This window comes from Mustela nigripes, chromosome 3 (genome assembly GCF_022355385.1).
Source record: "Mustela nigripes isolate SB6536 chromosome 3, MUSNIG.SB6536, whole genome shotgun sequence".
In the NCBI taxonomy this organism is placed as follows: Eukaryota; Metazoa; Chordata; class Mammalia; order Carnivora; family Mustelidae; genus Mustela; species Mustela nigripes.
In genome coordinates this window covers 26824216-26840430 of record NC_081559.1, presented here as the reverse complement: position 1 = coordinate 26840430, position 16215 = coordinate 26824216, and positions in this window count along the sequence as shown.

The window sequence follows — 16215 nt, the reverse complement described above, 5'->3', positions numbered from 1 at the left end:
GATCTGTAAAAATAAAATAAAATAACATTGTTTCCAGACTTTATGGACACCCTGCCGCATTCTAAGTGGGAAAACATGACTTGGGAGCTGCATGGATTCAGACTTTCCCACATCTCTGGGTCTGAGCCAAGTCAGCTGAGAGATGCTGTCCCAGCGCTACATGAACTAGCGATGCCCACATCCCACCAGACCTGGGAACCAAGTCACCGATGAGAGGAGCTTTTAAAATGGGAGGGAAGAGAGCAAAGCTCTTGGAGAGCACCCCAAAAAGGGGGCTGACATCAAAATATGGCCTGAAAATCCAGTCACCTTCCATATTTCATGCCAGCTGGGGAAAGGTCAGACTACATTTTCATCTTGTTCTATGAGAAGATGACCTATTTATCTAAGAGGGTTTTAAGGAGTGCCTTCAGTTTATTTAGTGGTTGCGTCTTTTTTTTTTTTTTTTTTAATTTCCTGCCTCTTCCTCCCATATTTGGAGTGAGTTGGTCCAAGCCTCTAGACAGGGCCTTCTTTGGTACAGAAATTACTGGGGCACAAGGCCTGCATTTGTCTCTGCTTTCGTGCCCAGCCAGTGCTGCCTCCACCAACCTCATCCTCCACCTACCCCAAACCACTGTTCTTCACTGTTCTTCAGAAAGTAGCTATATTTCCATTTGGCTAGCCAAGTAGAGACTGGGAGAGGACCCTAGTCCATTTTGCCTCGCTGGTGCCCACTGAGGACGGTGGGCAGACAGCACTCTGTAACTATACACTTCTCCCCTTCACATGTTGGGGGCAGGAGTGGGAGGCTTGATTCTCCTTGTCTGACAGTACAGGTCCCCTTCTTCATTTTGCATACACACCTAGGAGGGTTGGAAGCTGATGCACACCTGACCAGACCTGCCCTCTTGCTTCACCACAACAAGGAAGCAGAGGCTCCATTGGCATCAGACGTCCCCAGCTGGGAGCAGACATCACTGGTTGAGAGGCAGAGCCGCCTCTTTCCCCTTGAGGTCAGACTCCTACCAAAAAACATGTCTTGGCTGCTTCTCACTAGGTTTGCAACATGGACACTCAAACAATGTGATTTGAATGAAATTAGTTAGTACTGTTGGAGTGAGTGACTCCGTGCACACCATGGACACCCGTGCACACACATGGGGGCACAGGTGCCAGCCCTTCTTTGCACACGGTCTTGTGCAGAAATGTGAGAGAAGAAACAAAGTGGAGAAGAGGATAGGAAAACCGATCAGAAGAAAGACAAAGGTAGATAAAGACAGCAATGGAGGGAAGCCCCCATCCCTACCTCATCCTGGCCCCTGCTACATCCCAGGGAATCTCACGCTAGAAAACCTTTCCTCCCTGTCCTCTGCCTTCCATTGCTAGCTTCCCTCTTCACATACATTTTCTTTAAGTCTCTTTCTCAAAAGAAAGCAGAAAAAGGAAAGACAGAAGAAAGAACAGGCAAAACAAAGAAAGAGGGAGGGAGGGATCTTCATTCAGGGGCATCCTTGCTCAGCTTAGCTGCAGACGTTCCTCGGCTTTCCAGCCAAGCCTTCCAAGAGCACTCTGCACCCTGATTCCCTGCTGGCATCTGCCCTTCCCTCTTTATAGTAACCCAGCACTGGTTCCCACTGCAGATGGAAAGGACTCCTGCACTGGGCACCATTAAGGACTGAATTGTGTCCCCACATACAAAGTTTTATTGTCATCCCCAAATGTGACTATATGAAGCAAGGTCTTTCAAGAGGTGATTAAGTGAAAATAAGGTCACAAGGGTGGGGCCCTAATCCAACAGGACTGGAAGAGGAAGAGATTGCAGGAGTGCGTGAACACAGAGAAAAGGTCATGTGAGGGCACGCCCAGACAATGGCTGCCTGCCAGCCAAGGAGAGGCCTCAGGAGAAAGCTACAGTGCCAGCACCCTGGTCTTGGACCTCCAGCTCCAGAACTGTGAGACAACAGATTTCTGTTGTTTACCACCCAGTCTGTAGTACCTCGTAATGGCAGCTCTGGCAGACTAACACAGGCCCTCAGGATGTTCTTGTCAAACTCGGACTGCTTTGAGCCCTTGCCATGAGACCTCCCTGAAGCCCTCCAGGCTGTTAGGAGCCCACCACTGAAACTCTCCTCCACTGGTACTAGTGATCCTTCTCATCCCTGGGTCCCCTCCCACTACTGCAGCTATGGGAGTTAGGTCAGGAAGGTGGACCATCATGATGACATTAGTGCCCTTCTAGGGAGAAGAAGAAAGCCATCCTCTCTCTTACCTCCATGTGAGGACACAGTGGGAAGCAGCCATCTGCAAAACAGAACGCAAGCTCTTATCAGACATGCCTCCAACGGCTTTGCTTTCCCAGTCTCGAAACTGTGAGGAATCAATGTTTGTTGTTGAACCCATGTGTCTGCAGTAATCTGGTGTGGCAGGTTGGACTCACAGACTTGCAGACGTCAGACTACTTCCTCACCCACCACCATGTCTCTTTCTTGGATCACTCTGGAGTTCTCATCTTTATTCACTGGGATTACTGGAACTGTCATGAAGCTGGTCCCTTGCCCTCACTCTCATTGCCTTTATTCCATCCCCATTCTTGGGCCCAAAGAGTGAACTTTATAAAATATAAAACTTATCCTAACAGGAGGCTGCAAAAAACTGCCTGTGCCCTAATTCTCACAGCCACTCTGCCTTTCCCCTACACCTCCTTCCCAGGGGCCTCACCACACCCTGCTCTGCCCCCTGCTCCCTCATACCTAAGGGCTTCATGCCTGCTGACCAGAGGTGTCCTGAAGCATCCTCTCCCTGGACTGTCCTACCTCCCCTAGTCTTCCATCATCTCTTAAGACCAAATGCAATCTTCTCTATGAAGGTTTCCTGGCATTCCTGGGACAGACCTCAAGGACGGCCTTTGGTCATGCACACATGATACTTAGCAGGTTACTTCATTACTTTTTATTGCATTATAAAAATGTGCTTTTATAATTGTATGATAAAAACATGTTTGCATGTCTGACTTCCAAACTACACTGTAATCTCCTTGGAGGCAGGAATCCTATTTTCCCTCCCTATTTGAATACCCATTACCTGAACACTATCAGCTAGCCAGTGGCCTTGCAATAGCAAACATTGGTTAAGTTAATGAGTGACCAAAACAACAACCAATTACACAGAAAAGAACCAGAGAGAAAAGGACCACAAACCCAAAAGCATCAGATGCACTATGGCTTTGGGGTAAATGAGTCAGAAAACATAAAAATCATCAGGTTGCTGCAGCACTGATACTTTGTATATCTCGGAGTGGGGGGAGGAGGTAGAAACAGAGGAAAGAAGGCAATGAGCTAGAGAAGAAATTTAGTGTGGACCAACAATTGTGATGAAAATGATAGCAGCCTGAACTATAATTGCAATAGGGAATTGCCAGCTATTAAACCGACTTGATGTAATTCAAGTCATTAATTGTTTTTTCAAGTAATGAAAGACTTGTTCTCTGTGGCTTGGGGGAGTGTAATTAGTTCCATGAGGAATGTAAGAAGAGGCAGATTTCAGTGCAACATCAAGATCTTTCCAGCAATAAATTTGCTCATATGTGGACTGGGTCAAAATGTGAGAGTCTCAGTTCTGCTACTTACAAGCTCTGTGAACTTGAGTAAGTTACTTAACCTTTTTGAGTCCCAATTTCCTCACTGAAAAATGGGCATAATGATAATAACAATATTAACAAGAGCATAAATATTTTAATGATATAATGTGTTCAGTGTACTGTAGGCACTTAATGCACATTGACTATTAGTAGTGGAAGTTAGTTCCCTATAACTGAAACTTCTAGAACTCCTTGCTGAGTACAGCCATTTCTTTTTTCTTTATATCTTCTCTCTAGCATTATAGTTATTTGTAGATCTTATTCTCTAGTAGATTATACATTTTTGAGGGCATAATGCAAATGTTTCATTTTCATCCAAATGTCCAGGATCTTTGGACAAAGGAAGCATTTGTTAAATATGTATTGGATTAGGGGATGGAGATCATGCAAGCATCAGAGGAAAGACTAGATCTAGATTACCTCCAAAGTTTATTCAGATGTTCAGTGTCTAATTCATTTATTCATTCATTTGTTCACTCTACAAATGGCATTGAGTAGCAACCATGTGCCATGGACAGAGCACAGAACCAGATATGGGCTCTGACTATTGGTTCTATGTCCCTGTTGGGTTAAGAAGCTGTATGTTACCTAATCTACACCCTTTGAATCCATTGAGTTGTCTATTTTATTTTATTTATTTATTTGAAATAGAGAGACAGCATGCAAACTGCAGGGACAGGGAGAGAGAATCTGAAGCAGACTCCATGCTGAGGACAAAATCCAAGAGGGTGTTGGATCTCATGACCATGAGATCATGATGGGAGCTGAAACCAAGAGTTAGCTGCTTAACTGACTAAGCCACCCAGGTGCCCCTGAGCTGTCTTAATGCTAGTTCTTTAGTTCTTTGTTTTGCTTTCTAAACTGCCTGCTCACTTTGGGCTATCCTGGAAAGCCACTTAGGAGGAGAGATGTCAAAGAGGAACAAAGTGGGAGTGACTATTTTCCAAAACACACAGTTGTTTTTGGAAATGCAGATCCAGACCTCTTGGATACGAAGGGAGGAATCTTAATCAATAGCAAAAGGCCTAGTAAGATCTCTAATTAGTGCTACCCCTTTCTACCTCTTCCATTATAGTCTGATAATCCACCCCCAAGCCTCAAGGCAAGACAGAATTTGGGAGGTTAATACATGACCCTAGAAAAAGTGTCCTTCTGACTACATAGAGTCTAAACTGAAGAGTGGGAAATCCAAGTGAAAGAAAGCAACATAGAACCACATGCTCCCATGAGGCTGTTCTATGTAAAGGTAATGGAACAAATACCATGAGATCACAAATGATGTGAGCCATTTTCCAGAGATGACTAGTATTCCAGGGACTGCATATTTTCTTTACCTGGAACACAAGTCTTTAACCATGGTGGATCATGAATGGTCTTCGGGAACCTGTGAAATATTAAAATTACATACAAAATTGAGCATGTAGATTTTTCTTGGGAAAAGGCTTTATAGCTCACATAAGATTCCCAAAGAAATCTGTGGTCTCTAAAATTTTTCATGTTAATAGGAAACACATAGCTGACCAAGAAGATATTCTGAGTTGGAGGTAAAAGGAGGGTTGAGGAATACATTTCCACAGAGCTCACAACTGCCAGATCAATCAACCTATCACCAGCTTCTGAACACAACTCCCATTATTCTTCTAGGAAGTCTTCCTTAAAGAACTGTGAATAATCTATAGTACTCGAGGTCTCATAACACTCACAGGGAGCTGTGTGGAAAGGGTTGCCTGACAAGAGGGATGACCTGCCAAGGGTGGTCCACAGGGAGGGGATATCACAGGGATAAATGCCACAGCCTCTCTCCATCTTTCAACTTCTTACCAAGGCTTCCCCTTGCCCAAATCAAATAAAAACCAGAGGACACGTGAGTCCATTGATGTAGACCATTAGGTAAGCCTCCAAAAAATGCATAATAGATCTACAGGGGCTAGATAAAGACATTCCAGAAGAGTGTGTGCATGTACACACATGCATAGATGTGCATGCATATACATGTACACACACACACGGGTGTGTGGGTGCGCTGCCTACAGGTAGGGGTAAGTAGTGTAAATTCGGATCCACTGAACTTTACCTCTGACAAGTTAGACCAGAGAAAGTGATATCAATAATGGACTCCCATTTCTTGCCCAGTTCTCTGTGCTAGTCTTAGCAATTAGGAACCCCTTGCGTGTTCTTCCACCTAACTGGCAACAACACCAAATTGTAATAAAGCTGGGTTCTTCTGGTTGGGGTGAGAAAGATGGATTAGTGATGGAGGACACAGATCCCAGAGCCATATTTTTGAAGGATTGAGCCAATTGCTGGTACTATTTGAACAGAAACTGTTTTCATATTCACTGGGTATGCAGACATAGATTCATGCTCACACACACAACACACCCACAGATACAACCAGCTACAAGAAACTCACTGAAGATGGGTAAGGATAGGACAAAAAGAAAGAGTATGATGGGCTAGAGGAAAAACTATAGAAGAAACACTAGTATAAATAACTCCAATAATATTCACCAAGGAAAAATGTAAGAATAGTAAAAATAGAATTTTAGTCATCACACAAACATAATAATTCAGGTTCGGCAGATTCAAAGGCCAATACAGACAGTGTCTAACATGGCACTGAGTTCTTTAAAAAGCTTAGCAATTGAATTTTGATGCTCAGAGGTTAAGAAGAATGGTCTGTTTGCTTCTGGTTGGATTATTTCAGCCCATGACAAAATAGCAGACCAATGGTAGAATCCACATCTTTCAAAGCTTGGCTGGGCCTATATCTACAGTAGCAACAACTCCTGAGTCCTTCCTATATCCTCTTTCTTTGTACCGCAATTCCTCCTCCAGCCTTTGTGAAAAGGGGGTGTGGTGAGTCTAAATGGCAAACCCCACTGCTCAGCTAGGTTTTGGTATCTGTCTGCTGTGCCATGAACGGCTCTGTAACAACTGGCTGTGGGCTTCAGTTTCCTCATCTGTAAATGAAAGGATTGGACCAATGCCTTCTGGATCCGTGTTTAGCCACGGTACTTCTCCTAACATTTTGGATCCCTAATACCTATAAAGGTATGCAATGGCTATGCATAGTGGGCACTCCATAAACACTAGGAAACTATAGAGAACATCTCAGTTTAATAAATATCTCTCCAGTCTAATTTTCGTTGTATGCTTAGCTCTTGTATTGCCCAATTCAAGTTACCTCACCAAAGTTTTGTTCAATTTGATTACTGTTATAAAGTACTTAAGGCTTTTCAGTACCTTGCAGTATATCTGACCCCCTGGACCATTGCATGCATTTTATACCCCACTCTCACCTTCCAGCCTAACCAAGAGTCTGGGTAACTCCTTGCATGATGACTTAATTATTTCCAACTGATTGCATATTCTGCTTCCATTCCAAGAATTCCCTCCCTGTACTTCTCTGCCAATCATATTCCATGTTCTCTGCTGATGACATCATGACTTCTTTCAAACCCCAGCATACATGCCTTCCTTTTTTTTTTTTTAATTTTTTTATTTATTTTCAGCATAACAGTATTCATTGTTTTTGTACCACACCCAGTGCTCCATGCAATCCGTGCCCTCTATAATACCCACCACCTGGTACCCCGACCTCCCACCCCCCACCCTCAGATTCTTTTTCAGAGTCCATAGTGTCTCATGGCTCACCTCCCCTTCCAATTTCCCCCAACTCCCTTCTCCTCTCTATCTCCCGATGTCCTCCATGCTATTTCTTATGCTCCACAAATAATATCACAATATGATAATTGACTCTCTCTGCTTGACTTATTTCACTCAGCATAATCTCTTCCAGTCCCGTCCATGTTGCTACAAAAGTTGGGTATTCATCCTTTCTGATGGAGGCATAATACTCCATAGTGTATATGGACCACATCTTCCTTATCCATTCGTCCGTTGAAGGGCATCTTGGTTCTTTCCAGTTTGGCGACTGTGGCCATTGCTGCTATAAACATTGGGGTACAGATGGCCCTTCTTTTCACGACATCTGTATCTTTGGGGTAAATACCCAGGAGTGCAATGGCAGGGTAATAGGGAAGTTCTATTTTTAATTTCTTGAGGAATCTCCACACTGTTCTCCAAAGAGGCTGCACCAACTTGTATTCCCACCAACAGTGGAAGAGGGTTCCCCTTTCTCCACATCCCCTCCAACACATGTTGTTTCCTGTCTTGCTAATTTTGGCCATTCTAACTGGTGTAAGGTGATATCTCAATGTGGTTTTAATTTGAATCTCCCTGAGGGCTAGTGATGATGAACATTTTTTCATGTGTCTGATAGCCATTTGTATGTCTTCATTGGAGAAGTCTCTGTTCATATCTTCTGCCCATTTTTTGATATGATTGTCTGTTTTGTGTGTGTTGAGTTTGAGGAGTTCTTTATAAATCCTGGATATCAACCTTTCATCTGTACTGTCATTTGCAAATATCTTCTCCCATTCCGTGGGTTGCCTCTTTGTTTTCTTGACTGTTTCCTTTGCTGTGCAGAAGCTTTTGATTTTGATGAAGTCCCAAAAGTTCATTTTCGCTTTTGTTTCCTTTGCTTTTGGAGACATATCTTGAAAGCATACATGCCTTCTTGAAACATCCCAAGACCAGCCCTCAAAGATTCCAGTCACTAAGTCACTTCTGCCACTTTCCTGACTAGATATTTTATCTATCTTCCCCTCTTGCTCCTCCGTGGTGCTTAAAGCATGTGCTTTTCATGTTGGTTTTATCCGTGGAACTGAGGCAAGTGTTATTTTATTTTTTTGTTAATGTTTCTGCTTAGACATTAGATACAAGTTTCTTAAAAATTCAACCATATAGTCCCCCCCCTTTATAATTCCACAGAATGCCAAGAATACAGACCTTTCCTTTGGGAGGGAAAAGTCCCTACAGCCTGGATAAAATCAATGACAGAGCCAAAGGACATACAGTAGTGCTTTCATTCCCCAGTATGGTATTGTTGTTCATCTATAACACAGTTAGGGTTTTTTTTTTTTTTAGTATGTAAATTATCATGGTTCCAAAAGTAAAAACTATATAAAATGTGTGCTCAGAGAAGTGCTATCTGCCCAACATCATTACCTATCCTTCCTGCACCTATTTCTCCGCATCTCTTATATGTAATACATTTTATTCCTTTGGGTTTTTTTCTGCCTGTGTTTCTTTTGGCAAAATTAAGCAAATATTGTGTATACATGTGCTTTCTTCTTTATCCTTTTTTCTTACACAAAAGATAGCATTATATACACTATATCTATACTCTTTTCTCTTTGCTTTTTTCACTTAATGAAATATCCTGAAAGTCATTCCATATCAGACATAGAGATCATTCTCCTTTGTTCTACAACTACATAGTATTTCACTGAGTGGATGTGTCATAGTTAATTCAGTCTACTACACGTGGAAAGTTGGGTTGTTTCCAGTATCTTGTAATTATGAACAATGCTGCAATGAAGAACTTTGTCTATATGTATTTTGTATTATTAGAGGTATATCTCTGGAGTAGATTCTTGGAATGCGGGTTGCTAGATCGAGAAATAAACATATGTAGTTTTGTTATATATTGTCAACTTCCACTGAAAAGGGTTGTATCATTTTTCATTCCAACTAGCAGTGAGAGGGGCGCCTTGGTGGCTCAGTCGTTAAGTGGCTGCCTTGGGCTCAGGTCATGATTCCAGGGTTCTGGGATCAGGCCCCACATTGGGCTCCCTGCGGGGAGCCTGCTTCTCCCTCTCCACTCTGCTGCTTGTGTTCCCTCTCTGGCTGTCTCTCTCTCTCTCTCTCTGTTAAATAAATAAATAAATAAATAACCAACTAGCAGTGACAGTTTTTGTTTCCTCAGACTTTTGTCACTAAAACATGTCAAATATTTAATTTTTTTTCCTGTTCTGAGAGGTGAAAAATAATACCTCATTTTTAGATTTAATTTTCACTTCTCCTATTATGGACATGTTGAACATATTTTGATATATCTAAAAAATTTTTAAAAATTATTTGGACTTGGGACGCCTGGAAGGCTCAGTTGGGTAAGTGGCTGCCTTCAGCTCAGATCATGATTCCAGTGTCCCGGGATCGAGTCCCACATCAGTCTCCTTGCTCGGCAAAAAGTCTGCTTCTCCCTCTGCCTCTCTCTGCCTGCCACTCTGTCTGCCTGTGCTTGCTCGCTCTTGCTCTCCTTCTCTCTTTGACAAATAAATAATCTTAAAAAAAATTATTTGGATACATAGGACTACCTTATAATCCAGTTATTGCACTACTGGATATTTATCCAAAATATACAAAAACATGAATTCAAAAGGATACATGTATCCCTATTATTTACATTATTTTACGATAACCAAGTTATGGAAACAGCCCAAGGGTCCATCAATAGATGAATGGAAAAAGAAGACATTTATATATACAATATATATATATAAGAAGATGTGGTATTATATATATAATATATATTATATATACATATATTCATATATACATATAACATACATATATATGTAATATACATATATTATGTATATGTAATATACATAATTATGTATATGTAATATACATATATTTTATATATAATGGAAAATTATTCAGCCATAAAAAAGAATGAAATCTTGCCATTTACAACAACATGGTTGGAGCTAGAGAGTAGAATGCTAGGAAAATTAGTCAGAGAAAGACAAAAATCATACACTCTCACTCACATGTGGAATTTAAAAAACAAAGCAAATGAACAAAGGAAAGAGAGAGAGAGAAACCAAGAAACAGAGTCCTGACTATAGAAAACAAACTGCTAGTTACCAAGGGGACGTGGGTGGGGATGGGTGAAATAAGTGATTGGGGGTTAAAAGGACACTTATCATGATAAAAAATAAAATAAAATAATAAAAAATAAATAAAGCTGCAGTGCATTAAGGAAACATTACCTCATACATAACTTTTATTTTTTCCAGAATTACTGAGTATTGGAGGTTTTTTGCCCTTTTTTAAAATTTTTGTATTATAGAAGTTAAGTATTATTAAAAAATTGTTCTGAAATAAGATCACAATGCTGCACATCACCATTTTTTGCTTAATATATTTCAGGCATAGTCCATCAACAAGATGAAATACAATCCTAAGAGTATATATGGAAATCACAAAATCACATGTCAGACATTCAGAGATACTAAAGATGATGAATAAAATGAATTCTTATTAATGCTAATAAGTATTTAGAATATACACAAATGCTATATTTTAAAACATAATAATTTACATTTTTTTCTCTAGAGACAATGTTGTATTTAAACTATAAGTACAAAATATTATAAAAGATACATTTATTTATACAATTCAATACTAAAGTTAAAGAAATGTGGAAAAAATATTTAGATATATATTTTGCCTATTTTTAAAATAGTTTTTGTTTTCCTTGTTTTCCTGTGTTTAAAATTTTCTTTGTACTTTGGGAATATTAGTTCTTTATTTGTTCTATACATAAGAATAGTTTCCCCCAGTTTATAACTTGGATTTTGAATGTGTTGTGTATGGTGTTTTTGACCATGCAAAATTGTTGATTTATAATTTTATATAGTCAAGATGGTGATGATGATGGTTACAGGAGTTCAAGTCACAGATAGACCTAGACCAGAAATTAATTTACTCATGTTTTCTTCTAACTAGAAGCTCATAAAATTTTATTTTTTGTTTCTTATATCTGATACATTTGAAGTTTATTCTTGTATGTATTTTAAGGTACACATTTCATCTTTTTTTCAAATGTCTATCAATGATTAGAGCTTCCAATTTCATCATACACTAAAATTTTTGCATGTATGTGAATCTTTTTATAATTTATTTTACTTTTTGGTCTGTCTACCTAGGCACCCTGCCTAAACTGGTATAATTTCAGAAACCTTGAAGTGTATTTAAAATTTGGGCAAGACTAATTCTTCATTATAGCTTATTTTTTATTTCCTAAAATTTTCCTAGTTGTTTTTACTAACACTTTAATATAAATTTTGGTATCAATTTCTCTACAAAAATTTTGAATGTGGTATGTTAGATTACGTTCAATGAATCAATTAACAATGGGAGAAATAACATCTTTATGAAACTGAGACACTCTAACCAAAATCAAAGGTTGCCTTTCCATTTGTTCAAGTATACTTTTATCTCTTCAGGAAGGTTTCGATTTCCTTCCATTGGATTTTGCACAATCTTATTGAACTTATTCCTGAGTAATTTACTTTCTTTGTTTATATTTTGTTTTTTTTTTTTTAAGATACTTATTTACTTATTTATTTAATAGAAAGAGAGAGAGAACAAGAGTAGGGGGAGGAGCAGAGAGGGGGAACCAGACTCCCTGCTGAGCAGGGAGCCCAATATAGGACTTGAACCCAGGATCCTGGGATCATGACCTGAGCTGAAAGAAGGCACTTACCCAGCCATGTCACCCAAACACCCTTCTTTGTTCATATTTTAAATGAACTTTTCTCTATCATTATATCCTATAATTGTTGTTGTTTGTGTATTCAAGAAGTATTAATTTTCTGAGTGTTAACTTTAAATTCTGGTATTTTACCTAAATTTAATAAAATACTTTGAGTTAGCTTTATCAGTGATTAAGTGTTTCATGTATACTATTATTTTACCTGCAGATAGTAATAGTTTTACTTCTTTGTTTCCACTTCTTATGCCTCTAGTTGATTTATCTTGTCTAATTGCATTGGCTAATATCTCCAGTACCATGTTAAATAAGGGGGAAATAATGAACATTTTTATTTTATTCCTAATTTTAATGGATATGCCTCTAATGTTGTCTCATTAAAGAAGATACTGACTTTAAGACCAACTAGATATTTTTATCTTATTAAGGAGGTAGCCATCAATTCTTACATCTTAAGTGCTTTTGTTAGGAATGGATGTTGAATTATTTTCAGAAGCTTCTTCAGCATTTGTCACAATAATCATGAATTTTCTCCTTAAGTATATTAATGTAACACATTATCTTAGTGTATTTTCTAAAATTGAACAAAATGTTCATTCTTGCAATAAACCCTGGTTATACACATTATTTTTGTATGTGGTGTGGATTTTGTTTACTACATTTTATAATAAGTCATCTTTGCCATATTCTCATCTTCATCTTAGCTCACTCTTCAATTATTTTACTCAAACTCACCTTTACCTCATGTAGAGAAAGAGTCCTTAAAACACATGGCTTGGAAGTTCTTCTGGTTTTTAACTGGACTTCCTGCCTACTTTGATTCAAACCCTCTTCTATTTTCATCAAGAGAGATGGAAAACTCCTGTAGACATGGTACCAATCTGATTAAATTTACCTTGCCATCAAAATAAGAAGTAGTCCTGGACACTTCCTGAAGCACATGTATTAAGATTATTTAAACTCCCTTACCCACTTCCAGTACAGCTGAGAGAGCAAACCAATACTCTTAAAATCTTGATTAAGCCATCTCTTAGTCTCTATTGCTAGCCAAAACCTACTCCCCTTCACAGAGGAAAGTGGAAATTTCTGGGACCCTCAGGTTCAGAATTATGGTATAAAAATATTCAAAGTCCAGACATTTATTTAAAAACCCTGGCTTCTTGATGCAGATTTCCAACAAAAAAGCAAATTCTTACAATGGAAGACCATAGACCATCCACTCAGTCTCAAGTCCGAAACTTTGGATTTTTTTTTTTTTTTTCAGTTTCTCTCTCTCCCTTCCCAATGGTACTCCCACCCTCCTGATCCAGCTGCTTATTCAATCCAACATCAAGTACTACTGATTCTACCACCAAAATAAATCTCCAAAATTCATTTCATTTTCTCAATATCCCACCCACCACCTAAGTCATTGTATTATTATATTCTTTGCTTTCTACTTTTATATTACATTTTTTTAAAAGATGTCTCTTGAGTATCGTCTAGAGAATAGGCTGGGAAATAAATCACATTGTATCACTCTTTAAAGATTTGTGACTCTCTCTGCCTAGCACATCACTGCTTCCCACATCCCCTGGTGTTCACATGACTAGCTCCTTCTCAACCATTAGGTCTCGGCATATTTAACTTAAATGTTACCTTCTCAGAGAAGTCTTCCCTCACCATCCTATATGAAAAGGTCTCTGCTATACATTCTCTGATTCTAAATTCTGCTTATTTGTTTCAGGCACTTATATAAAGCTAAAGTTAATTAACTACTTTTGCTTCTCCACTAAACTAAAAATCCAGGAGAACAGAAACCACATTGGGTGTTTGTTTGTTTGTTTGTTTGTTTGTTTTCACCTCTGACCACAGTATCCCAGCTCCACAGTGCCTAGTAGGTAGTACGTATTACTAAATATGTATTAAATGAATAGATGGTTCTCAGTAGGAGAAAAAAATATTAAATCATCTGACTTCTTCAAAGTTAGATGGCCCCAAGTGGGACATAGAGTTGGCAATATTGTCTCTCCAAATCTGAAATCCCCAGGAAAGAAAAGAGCTAAGTTAAGGTCAAAGTTTTATACATCCTTTCAGGTACATCATTGAAATCCTAGCATGAATTTATTTCTCCTGTCTAGGAGTCTTGCAACACATTTATCAGTTCCCAGACCCAGAGCTCTCAAAAAATTCTTTCTGGGGATTTTTAAATCCAGTGCTAGCCAGTAACTGTTCTACTACCTTTTTCTTCTCTTTGAAAAAAAAAAAATAGTTGTTTTAATTTCTTAAAAAGAAGAAGATACTAGATGGCAGACCCTGGATTTGATTTGGACAAGAAGAAAAGCATCTGAAAATACAAAACACTGAGCTCACTGTGCAGGCATATGCATGTGTATGTGTGTTTATATGTATGCATGACCTCTTCTACCCCTCAATTCTCCCTGACAACCACTTTCAACAAATGCATGTGGCCCCAACCAAAGATGCTGTAGACAATTCTCTTTCTCACTCATTGTGTAACTTGGGCTCAGATAATTTGGGAGATTCCTTTTGAAGGAACATCAGGAACTCTGGAGCTGGCCCATGAAGCTAACTTCTCTCTCTCTCTCTCTCTCTCTCTCTCTCTCTCACACACACACACACACACTCATCTTCATCTTCCTTTGAAGAGGCTATTCTGGTTTGAAACTTTCTAACCCAGAAATTCTGGCTCTGAGATATCTTACTCAGTTCTCTGGAGTCATTTACACATAAACTTGCCAGGCAAACTCTCATTGCTGGGAACCTATGGGTGGCTCCAGTCATCTGGCTATGAGTATTTGGCATCCCCAGGAACAACAATGGCCCTAAAGAAAACTTTTGTGGGACTGAATGTGACCTGACAGTGGCGGTGGTCTCAGACAAGACTCCTATAGTCATATGTTGTATGTATTGTTCCTCCAGTTCCTTGGGAACTCACAAAAATCTAAAGAAATCCTGGGATGGGAGAGGGGAAAAATATTAAATATTTTTCCACTGTTGTGAAAGCAGTAATCTTGGGAAAGAGAAGAATGTTCCTACAAAGATAGATAGATAGATAGATAGATAGATAGATAATAGATAGATAGATAGATAGATGATAGATTGATATTCCTATAATAAAAAGAAAGTTGATAAAATGTAGCAATGGGTAGGACTAGACGTAGAGACCAACCTTCATGATGGTCATAGGTTTTTCATGACCCAATCCTGAAGAGGTTTGCCCGAAGATCTTAAAACAATCAGCCATGATTGAGATGATAAACTGTCTCCCCAACATCCTTATCAAGAACATTGAGCCTCTGCTGGGCCTCCAGAGGATCCTGTCTGAGCACTGGGCAGAAAACAGTGTAGTGGATTTGTATTAATGTCTCTAATTATCACCCTTCCCTTCTATGTATGCTCTTTCTCATGAAGTTTTGAAAAATCCTCCCATAGTGGGTGGTGCCTCATCCCACCCCTGAGTTCAGCCACATGACTTACTTTGCCAATAGAAATGATCCTATGTCAATTCCAAGCTGAAGCTTCAGGAATCCGTACATGTTTCCATTTGCTTTCTCATGCTTCTGCCATCACCCTGAGAAAGACACGCTTCGGCTATCCACTAGTCCTGGGAGGAGAATGAGAAACATGTGGAACCAAGTGACTCAGCCAGGCCTAGCATGGTCCTCCAAACTCCAACTCCCTCACCTCCCCCCACCCCAGATGTAAGAGTGAACCCAGCCTGCATCAGCTGAGCTCCACAGATGTGTGAGAAATAAATGTTTATTGTTGCAAGCCACTGAGAATTTGTGGTTGTTTGCTCCACATCAAAACTTAACTGATCACAGAGCTACAAATTAAAGCTCCTAAGAAGCTCTATATTTGAATAACAATGCCTTATAGTCTTATAGCATCCTGAGGTTGCCTAAATATTTTACCCAGTATATTTTATTGGACTTTTATGATAATAACTCTGGGAAGTGGGTGGGAGAGACTTTATTATTTCCATTTTACAACAAAGGATATGAAAGTGCAAAAAAGTGAAATCAGTTTACCCACAGCAACACAGCAAAAGATAAGTAGATGTCCCAACCTTCCCATCATTACCTCTCCCCACTTATCTGTAGGGGAGAAATGTGAGCATAGAGGTAGTTGGAATCATACAATCAGAAGAGCATGCTGAAAAGAGATTTGGAATTTAGAAGAC